This window comes from Manis pentadactyla, chromosome X (genome assembly GCF_030020395.1).
Source record: "Manis pentadactyla isolate mManPen7 chromosome X, mManPen7.hap1, whole genome shotgun sequence".
Lineage (NCBI taxonomy): Eukaryota > Metazoa > Chordata > Mammalia > Pholidota > Manidae > Manis > Manis pentadactyla.
In genome coordinates this window covers 8,456,377-8,466,815 of record NC_080038.1, presented here as the reverse complement: position 1 = coordinate 8,466,815, position 10,439 = coordinate 8,456,377, and the positions used below count along the sequence as shown (strand labels likewise).

Genomic DNA, 10,439 nt, shown 5'->3' with positions numbered 1-10,439 from the left:
TACCAAAATATTGTTTACATGATCACATCCATTCAGGCATTAGCAATACAACACAGGTCTGATGCAAATATTTGTGCTCAAAGTTTACTGTTAAAATGTTATATTTGCACTTTCATTCAACAAAGGTTCGCCCAGCATCTATCCTTGGGACAGAGCAGAGAACAAGAGAAAATTCCTGTTCTGAGAGCTTCCTTATAATGAGGGAAAACAGACAATAAATAAACAGGTAAATAAATATACAAGTAATGTAACTTAATAAAAAAAACCTTTTTTACAAAAGCATAAGTTGAACATCCTGTTACACACATAGGCCCTGTTCTTAATTTGGCTTCATAATCACAGAAAAACAAAACTGCAGGTGTTAGAAACATTTGTGCTTCACTGAAAAGCAATGCACCCTGCCTGCTTTTCTGGTTCTAGCTTTTCATTGTCTTTGAGCCATTTTACTGCAAGTTATAGGTGACTGGTAACAGTACAAACTCATTTATATCTATAGACATATACATCCGGTCTCCTGGAGGTTCAAGGACTACCCTCCTTCCCCCATAGTGGTAGAGGCCAATTTTGCCTCCGTTTGCAAGTTCATTTCAACATTCCTGATCTGTATGTGTCTATTCTTCCATTTCTCCTTTGAACCAGTTGTAGTTCCATACTGGTTCCACAGCGATGATTTAAATAAAATCTTTACATGTGTTCATCTTTTATCTTTATAAGAGTTATGTGGGTAAAATTGCAATATTTGCAGAATCTCTCGCATAGCCTTAGTTCATCTCCATATCAATAGGTAATTACAAGGGGCAGAGAGGGCAGGGAGCATATCTGGGCCAGAGAGGTTAAGTGAGGTCCGTTTTCGCAGCCGGGGTGCAGGAGACATGGGCGAGCAGAAGTAGACGACTGCTTGTAAGCGATAAACAAGTTTCTCCCAGTTTATTTCTCCCATTTGCCCCTGCCTGGGAGACTGATTACCCCCACCCCCAAGTTACAAGTTATGATTTTGCCTTTTTGAAGTTAATCTAGTTAATATTAATCTTTAATCAGAGCTAACTGATATATAGTTTAAATATTTGAAATAATATGAACATACATAGTAGAAAATATATTTTGTAAATGTTGGTTTGTTTACTTGCGGGGCTGGTTTAATAGGTAAATCATTCCCAGTTGCTGTTGCTCTAGTCTTTATTACTTCCATCACCTGGGAAGTAATACTTTCCAAACCAATTTTTCTTTTTTTTTAGTCACAGTTTATTTCCACTTATCTCCAACAGAATGCTTAAATTTGAACAAAACATCTCCCCCACCCAATTGTATTTGAATAGAAATAATGAAATTTAGTTTAGAAACGAGTATATAATGGACTATGTACGTTGACTGCGGAGGGCTAGTAAAAAATCAAATGGCAAGATGGGAGGAGATTGATTACTCATCAGAGAAGCTAAGAATGACTAACATAATGTGGTTACACTTAATCTTACTATTTCCCTGAGGGGTGTTTCCCCTAATGCCACCAAGCAGTTAACTCAGCTCCCCAAGGACGCAGAATGGGTGTCCCACAAATTCACCTCAATGCTGACACTGTCTACCCGGAGATAGCATCAGATCCCACACATTAAGGGCTCCGTCCTATAGGACCGCTCACCCTCATTTCAGACCCCAACCCCAAGCCTGTGCTTCAGACCAGCTGCCTCATCCTTGGCTCGGTTAGTCTGCTAGAGTGGTTCACAGAATTCAAACATTTTACTGACTAGATTGCCAGTTCACAATAAAAGGATATAACTCACGAATAGCCAAATGGAAGAGATGTATAGGGCAAGACATGGGGAAAGGTGCACAGGGGTTCCCATGCCCTCTCTGAAGAGCCACTGTCCCCAAATCGCCATGTGTTCATCAACCTGAAAGCTCTCCAAACCCAGTCCTTTCGGGTTTTGATGGAGGCTCTGTTACAAACACAGGATTGATTAAGTCACTGACCAGGATGACTGGACTCAATCTCTAGCCCTTTTCCCTCCCCAGAGGTGTAGGGGCAGGACTGAAGACGCCAACCCTCTCATCACTTGCACAGTTCTTCTGGCAACCAGCCCCAGCCCTAGATGCTTTCCAGAAATCTGTTCATTAACATAACAAAAGACATCTTTATGGGTCTCACCACTTAGGAAATTCCAACAGTTTTAGGAGCTCTACGATGGGAACTGGGAATAAGACCAAATATGTATTTCTCATTATAAATTACAACATCACACTACCATTCTATCCTTGTGGACAAAGTCAGGGCAGTTTTGTAAGTAATTCAGACCATGCGTACTTTCTTTGAAGGCAGGGAGGTAGGGGGGATTCTTGGATTTGGTATATAGGGGGACCAACTTGGCTCAGTTTGCCAGGCACTTTTTGGTTTAGCAATGAGTCCCACCTCAGCAAGGTGGCCGTGTCCATGGCTCTCAGGTAATGGTGGTGCTGAGGTGGGCGGTGCAGGGCACTGTGAGACAGCTAACCACCACCAAGATGATGCTAACAACACAAGTGTGAAAATTCATAAAGGGAAGCCTCACTGGCCTGGTGATGGGAGGCCAGCAGGGGAAGCTCTCCTGTCTCACCACTGCCGGTGAATTGCAGACACACAGTAGGAGAGGCCTTGGAAAGGAGTGGAAACCGTTTTAGTCCTTTACTGCCTGGCCAGAGGGAAGAGATTTCCGCAGGCCACTCCCCGCAACAGCCAGCCAGTGAGAAGCCACGATACATGGGACGCCCAGCTTCCTCCAATGGACCTTTTGCTTAGAACAGCCCTTCTGTCCCTTCCGCTATAAAAGAGCCTCCTCTCCTTTGCTTTGGCAACTTGCCTGTGGTTCCCCAGTGGCCTGCTTGGCCCAAATTGCAAGTGTGTGCTATTTCCGAGCAAACCTGTTTCGGTTGGTAAAAAATCACTGACTCTGATTTTTAAGGTAAACACAACAAACAATAGCAGTAGTCCCCCTGTAGAGTACTACCGGGCCGCACTAGTCAGAACCCTTCGCCTGAATTCATGAATTTAATTCCCCACCTCACAGCAACTCTATGAGGTAAAAACTGCTGTTGCCCCCATTTTAAAGATGAGGAGTCTGAGGCACAGAGATCTTAAGTGACTTGCCAAGGTCTCACTGCTAATAAATGGCAGGAAAAGGTTGTGATCATGAGACTGGGACCAGTTAGATTGGAGGGGCCTCAGGAGTAACTAACAGGTAGTTGGAGATACAGGTTGCAGGCTCACAAGGGAGGTCAGAGGCCAGGGCTCACCATATGAGAGTGATTCACAGACTAGCCATGCCAAGGAGGGCAGGAGAGGAAGAAGAGTACCAAAGAACACCGAGGAGGAAAGAAGAGGGAAGGAAAGAATGTAAAAACGAAAGGGAAACATTCAAGAGTTTGACCATGTTGACAAATTCAGTGAGATCAAGGAAGGTGGGGAAAAGGCCCTTGAGCTTAGGGGCAGGCCCCTGAAGGCTTTTTAGTGCAGTTCCACGGGGCTTGGGGCGGGAATCCAACTCACGGTCTGGTTAGGGCAGGTTCTCCATCCTGCTTGTTGGTGAGAACCATCCAGCAAACTTGGCCCCGGCTATGAGTCAGATCCTAGGACTTCTCTCTAGAGATTCTGATGGAAGTGGTTGGAGACACATCCCTGGCTTTCTGGTTTGTTTTTCTAAACGCCCCTGAGGGGATGCTAATGTACTAAAGTGCCACCTTGCTAACTAAGGTTGGGAAGGAGTGAAGGTAGAGTTGCAAGTCTGTGAGAAAGTTGGAAGGAAGGAGAAAGTCAACTTGAAGGATGACAACAGGAACCACTATGAGCCCCTTCTATGAGCCAAATCCTCTCTCAAGCCCTTGGCATCCACTTCCTCATACAGTCATGACACAGGGGCTCTGACCATCCCCGTTTTTCCCCATCAAGAAACTGAGGTCTAGAGAGATCCAGAAACTCACATAAGTCACCTCACGGGTAAGCAATCAGGGTCAATGCCTGGCAGCCTGGTAAATACAAAAGCTGTTACTTTTCTGGTTATCAATGAGAGGAGCATGCTTTCGGTCAGCAGGCGAGACTTTCCTACCACCCATATGCCATCTAGTGTGACTTGTGTTGCTAATTTGCTCTTTACAGATTTGCCTTTATTTCCAAGTAGATTGTACATCTTGTCTTATCTCTATACCTTTTTCTTCCTATCTCCCAAAGAACAGACAGCATCTGCCAACAAGTGTGATGGGCTTCTGAGGGGAAACCACACCTCTGGGAACTCAATGCTAGCGCTATAAACGTGGTTAGCATAACTGGGCCCCCTGTGGCGGTGTGAAGGGGCGTCAGGATTCCCTGCGAGTGCCTGGAGGGCCTGCGGAGATGTGCATAGTTTGCAAAGAGATCTCTTTGGAGATTTGAACCCACTGAAAACAACTCCTCCCTCCACTCAATGCACCTCGTCTGTCCCGGGGGCAGTTGTGGTTGTAGAGGGTACACCTAAGACTGGGTCCCCCCATAAGCAGACCCTAAGCTAAGGGATTTAGTGGGAAGCATTAGGGAAAGGCAGTAGGGAGGCGGGCAGGACTGGGAAAGGAGGGTGCACAGCCAAGGGCTCCACACTGGGCCACAGTCTGCCCGACAACTCTGGCGACAGAAAGGGTCACTGCTCAGAGTTGTCCCAGTCAGGACTCAGCAAGAGAGCTGGGGTATTTATAACCCTCAGCCATCAATCTTGGGTTCATGGCTATTCTTGGGGAATACATAACTTCCCATGTGTATTAAACTGGGTTCAGGCAGCTGAGCTGATCTGCCTATAAAGAAATGCAGGAGCTGGCTACTGAGGGAATGCACACCGGAGGCACCGTGCCCCCAAATGCCAATAGTGCCAAGGGCATGCGGGTACAGCACGGTCAGTATCTGCTACCACGTGGGAAGGGGACAGTGCATTGCCCATGACAGGGACAGAGGGGTGTGAGAAGGGCAGTAGCTTCCTGCAGGATCTGAAAGTCAGCCAGCAAGAGGTGAAGTCACAGAAGGGCAGGAAGCCTGAAGCTGTGCTTCTCAAGTGAGGGAGAGAAGCAGCAGCCCGGACAGGCGGGAACACACAGGCCTCTCACAACTCCAGGACGCCCGTGCCTCGGCAAGCGCATCTGGGAAGAGCGGACTCCACCATTCAAGGGCGGGCTTTGGTAATTTGGAAAGGTAAGAGTTATCCTTGAAAACTGGACAACCTAGAGACATCAGAGCTATAGGAACATAGGCACATGCCGTCCAACAGGCGGCCCGCTGTACCCTCTAGTGCACCTTGCCTGCCCACATTCTACACCAAATACTGCCCAATGCCACAACGCTGAGGGACTCACCTGCACAGCCTGCCACCCACCTGGGCTTTCCACGGTGGTGGCCAGACCCTGCCCTCTGATGATATAGATTGTTCCAGAGAGGTTGTTTATCACCCAGGGGGCTCAGCTAGGCTGCTTGTTGTGCCTAAACAAAGATGAACAGGATCACAGATATCCAAACCTGAATTTCCACAACTGCCTTTCCACGCCAACCCCTCACCCTGGCGAGTCTGGGAAAGGGGGTACTCAAATACTCAACGCGGCTGAGGCAAATACCCGTGCTCTGCTTCCTCACCACTGGCTAGGGCCGCTCGTGCTGCGCTCTCGGACATACACGCTCCTCAAAAACTCCTTTTGCTTAAGACCTAGACTAAAGCAGACCTATACAACTCAGCCTCCAAGAGGAACATGATCTTGGTAACGGGGGGGAGGCAACTCAGCGGTCTGGCCACAGGAGTTCAAAGAGAGAAGAGAGTGGTGAGTAGACGATCCTATGGAGTATGGGTTGGCAAACTTGTCTGTAAAGGACCAGAGAGTAAATAATTTAGGCTTTGCGAGTCATATGGTCTCTGTCACAACCACTCAACTCTGCAGTCCTAGTGCAAAAGCAGTCATAGATGAAACATAAATGAGTGTGGCTGTGTTCTAATAGATATTTATGGACCCGGAAATGTCACTTTCACACAACTTATGTGTCAAAAAATATTATTCTTCTTTTGATGTTTTTCCAACTGTTTAAACATGTAAAAACCACTCTTAGCTCCCAGAATGTATAACAGGCCATGGGCAGGTTGTGTGGCCCAGGGACCATAGTTTGCTGATCCCCACTGCAGAGAAGAGATCATTACCCCCTAGTTACATTAATGCAGTCTTTTCACCACTGCACATTTCCACATCTCAGGCCTGATTGATCTGAAAATTCCATTTTGTCCTCAACTATGAGGAGTTTCTCTTTCTTGGAGTAAGAGTTGAGAGAGAACAGACTCCCCTTAGGAAGCTAAGTTGTGGGCCCAGTTAGTCACTGCTTGGTGGAATCTTAAATTTTAAAATATTAAATTGCAAGGTGGAAGGAAGCTATTTGCAAACATTGAATGAAGTCATTCTAAACAGACTTACTTTTTCAACTTGAACCAGAGAACAGAAATATTCTGGAAACTTGAAACTTAACTGAATAACCATGTCATTTGGTCTGAGTTTTTGGAGAAAGAAGATATAGAAAACACCAAAACCATTCAACATTAATCTGTGGAAAGTCCTCAAAGACAAGAACACAGTAGTCAATCCAAAGTGAAAGTTCTAAACATTTTAACTGGGTGTTAAACAGTTTTAGTGTGCGGGCCTCATCAGTGATCATAGGCAATGGTTTATTTTCTTTCAAAATGCCTTCCCTACTGTACAGCCAGAAGAGATGACTGTCATTTTAGTAACCATTCTGTCCTTAGTGTGCAAGGAAAAGAAAAGTCCTATTAAAATGACTCAAGTGTTACGGTAAGTTGTATATGACATAGAAAATATAGTGAAAGATTTTACAATATCATTCTCCAAGTATTGTAAATATTGACATTCAAAATCATTTAAGCAGCCAAAAGCAGTTAAATTGCCAGAAAGAACAGATATTTGGAGAAAAACCTAGTGGCAGGAAGGTTATATAGTCCTAAACTTCGGGGGAGTTAAAAGATTTTTTTGCAAGGGAGTTCAGAGTTGACTGAGATAGGACTAGTGTTTTAAATAAAGTATAGAGCATGGGTTGCTATCAAAACTATGTTGTAAAGATGTTGTTCTGAGTTTAGAGCTGTAGAGTTGAGGCTATTTTTTCTGCATTTTACTTCTGGAGAAACACAGGACAGACCATTTTTACCTTGAAGTCTAAGAGGCAATAATGGTTCTAAGAGGTGTCCTGTTTGTCCCTGGAAATGGAGCCCAGGGACTAATGCATAGATGTGGAGAGCTTGACTATGTGGGAAAAACGAAGGCTTTAGGGTTCTGGCAGTAGGAGGGGAAACGGTCAAAGGAGAAACAACATTTGATATCAAAATGGATACAAATGATGCAAGACGGGAGCAGAAGGCAGATGATTCTGAGGTTTTCATTTGCAACTCTCCCACTGACAGAAAGTAAGCAGTTAGAAAAGGCACCATATTTGTAAGAGAAGTACACAGTCTAGTCTTAAATAGGTTTGGTCATAAATTAGAAAAACTTATTCAGCAACTGATGTCCTGGGTGAATCTGGAAGCATGGAACTGGGGTTCAGATCAGACCTTGGGACTGACCAAAATTAAAAATAGTTATCTGCAGTCTTGGAGCGTTCTTGCAATGGTAAAGTGAGTCAAAATTGATTTTCTCATTAGAAGTTTGAGAAAAGATGCAAACTATCTTTAATGAACTCTCATTAATAAACAAGAACTTGGAATTTATTGATTAGCAATAGTATGTATCCTTTGAAGTTGCTACAACGGTGTTGAAAATATTAAACAGAATGTAGCAAGATGTAATTTCACTGGCAACAAAGTACCTTTGAAGAAAGGTGGCATTTATTTCAAAGAGTGAGAGGCAGCCCTGGTCCCTGATGCAGACATGATACAGACCTGGGCCCTCTGAATACAGACGTGATGAGTGCTGGTGAGTCCATGCAGCTCCTGTGGGACACTGAGCTCGAAGGGGGCCCCCTCTGCCTGTATCTTGGGGATTTGTCTTCACTCATTCAGGCCTTAGCAAAGACCATGAAGTTCCTGGGCAGTGCTGGCAGGGAGCCATGCGGCGCTCTCCAGGCATCTGAAGAGTGGTGTAGAGCACAGCTGAGAAAAGCAACTTTTTTTAAAAACCCTTCTGAGGCTTCACACTTCACTTAGAGGAAAATTTAGACTCCTCCCCCTGGCCTGAGGCCCGGCCTGTTCCAGGCCCGGCTTTCCCTGCGATGTTCTGCCCCCCACTTGCCCTGGGTGGCCACACTGGCCTCCTCGGTTCATTCCAATCCCAGGACACTTCTGGAACTTTGCTGTTCCCATTGTCGGTGCCGCTCTTTACATGGCTGGGTCCTGCTCACCATGCAGGTCTCAGCTGAAATGGCCCCTCCTTCAAGAGGTCTTGCCTGAAGACCAGCGGTGGTGTCCAGGGCTCCCCACCTGTGCCACGCACACCGGGCTCTCGGGGCTCCTGTTACCGTGCAGACCTGGACTCTGGCTGGGGACAGGCTGAGGTTCTGCACTTCTAACTAGGCCCCAGGAGATGACCAGCATCACCCCTTAATCTCCATCACGTCATTTTTTTCATTTTCTTTATGTGGATTCTCACTTCAAAATTACTTTTCCATTTGTGTATTGGATTTTTCATTGGCTAGTTGATCTATTTGTTCAGCAGAAGGTATATTCCATAAGAGCAGGGATTTTTTTTGCACTTTTATTTATTCTTTTGAATCTTCATGTCCTCAGCGTTAGCAGAGTTCCCCGGTGACCAGATCAAATAAGTAAAAAAATGTATTGTAACTTGCTTATCTGAGTCATATGTCCCTGAAATCATCTGCTCCTAGTTGAACATACTGAGTTAGACACAACGCTGCCTAGATTCCGGCCTACAGCAGGGTCAGCCTCAATATCATTTCAGATTAGCTTGACTAAAATAGGACACCGGTGGAGGGCATTACATTTTAGTAAAGTGAAGAGAGAGAATGCGTTGGGCAATCTTATCAGAAGATTGAGTCTCAACATTCTGTGAAGGGATAATCCTCTAAGTGAGACACACGGTCCGTGGTGAGCTTTCCAGTTGCTGTTGAAGCTGAGCATGGCCACCATCTTCTCGTCATGTAATTTAAAGTCAAAGGCTTGAAAGTTCTCAACAGTGCATGTCTGTGTCATGGACTTGAAGCCTGCAAACACACTCCTCTGGACATGGAACCGAATCAGTGGGTTTTGTGTGCTTTGTAGCAGTTTCCCTGATCTTGAGCTCCTCCAGGAGGGAAGGGTCCTCTGGCTGGGCCAAAGGTCTAATAAGCTGTGACAGTGATGCCCTTGGAGTGGCAGCACTGAGTCCAGTTCATCCGCGCAAGGTATAGGTGACAATCTGGTTAGTCACAGTTTGTGCTTCAGTCCAGGTGTGTTCTAGGCCTTTCAAGTCGGAAGTGGTTGAAGCTGGAAATTCCAAAGGCTTTCACCTGTCTGTCTACAGCTTCTCCATGGCCTCCCAAGCATCCAAGTTTACTTTTCTGGTGAGGATTTGCCTTTATTGTCTTTGGGGGAAAAGTCCTTCCCAGGCCATAATCCCTGTGACCAGTGAATAAGATAGATGTCCAGCTAGTCTGGTTTCAGATTCTTGAGGCTCTTCGGATAGGCTTCCTTCACTAGGATTCTCTCAAAAACAGTGGGCCATAACTTGCTAATGACGTAGAGATCCTGCTTCATAACCTTCTCCTAGATGTTTTTCTTGGATGGCCTCCCCCACCATCTGGTAGACATAGAACTGTGCCTGTGCGGTAATCTCCTGAATCAAGCGCTACCTTCACGGGCCCCTTGACTTTGCCTGGGGGAGACTTCCAGGTGCCCAGGCCCACAGTGGACACCTTTGCTTTCCTATTGAGCTCCGCAAAGGTGGCCATGGTCCATGGTGGGTGCAGAAATGGCTCTGAGCCAGCAGGTAGATGTCTTGTGCCCTGCTTAAGGGGGCTGACCCTCAAGCAGGGAGACTTTGTCCAGGACGTTCACTTGCAGCACTTAACACAGGACCTGGCATGTTACAAATGCACCGTAAGTACTGTTGAATGAATGCTGTTGTTCAAGATTCATTAATTCCTTTATCCCACAAGTGCCAACTTACTGACTCCTTCAGCCACTGCTCTTTTACAGGCTAGGAACCAGGCTGCAAGGTATGGGCAGTGTTGTCAAGTGCCAGTCCAGGAACCGCTAGTTTCCGGTCCAAGCTGCGGTAAGAAGCTTGTGCTAGAATGTAAATCTGATGTGTCACTCAGCACTGTGTTTAGTTAGGATGACTTTTTTTTTGGTATCATTGAACTACAATTACATGAAGAACATTATGATTACTAGGCTCCCTCTTCACCAAGTCCCCCCCACATACCCCTTCACAGTCACTGTCCATCTGCATAGTAAGATGCTGTACAATCACTACTTGTC

General features: G+C 45.8%; 1 pseudogene; it reads right to left on the bottom strand.

The window, feature by feature from the left end:
* Positions 1-9,016: 9,016 nt before the first annotated feature.
* On the bottom strand, positions 9,017-9,907 carry LOC118926211 (aldo-keto reductase family 1 member B10-like; annotated as a pseudogene).
* Between the last annotated feature and the right edge of the window lie 532 nt (positions 9,908-10,439).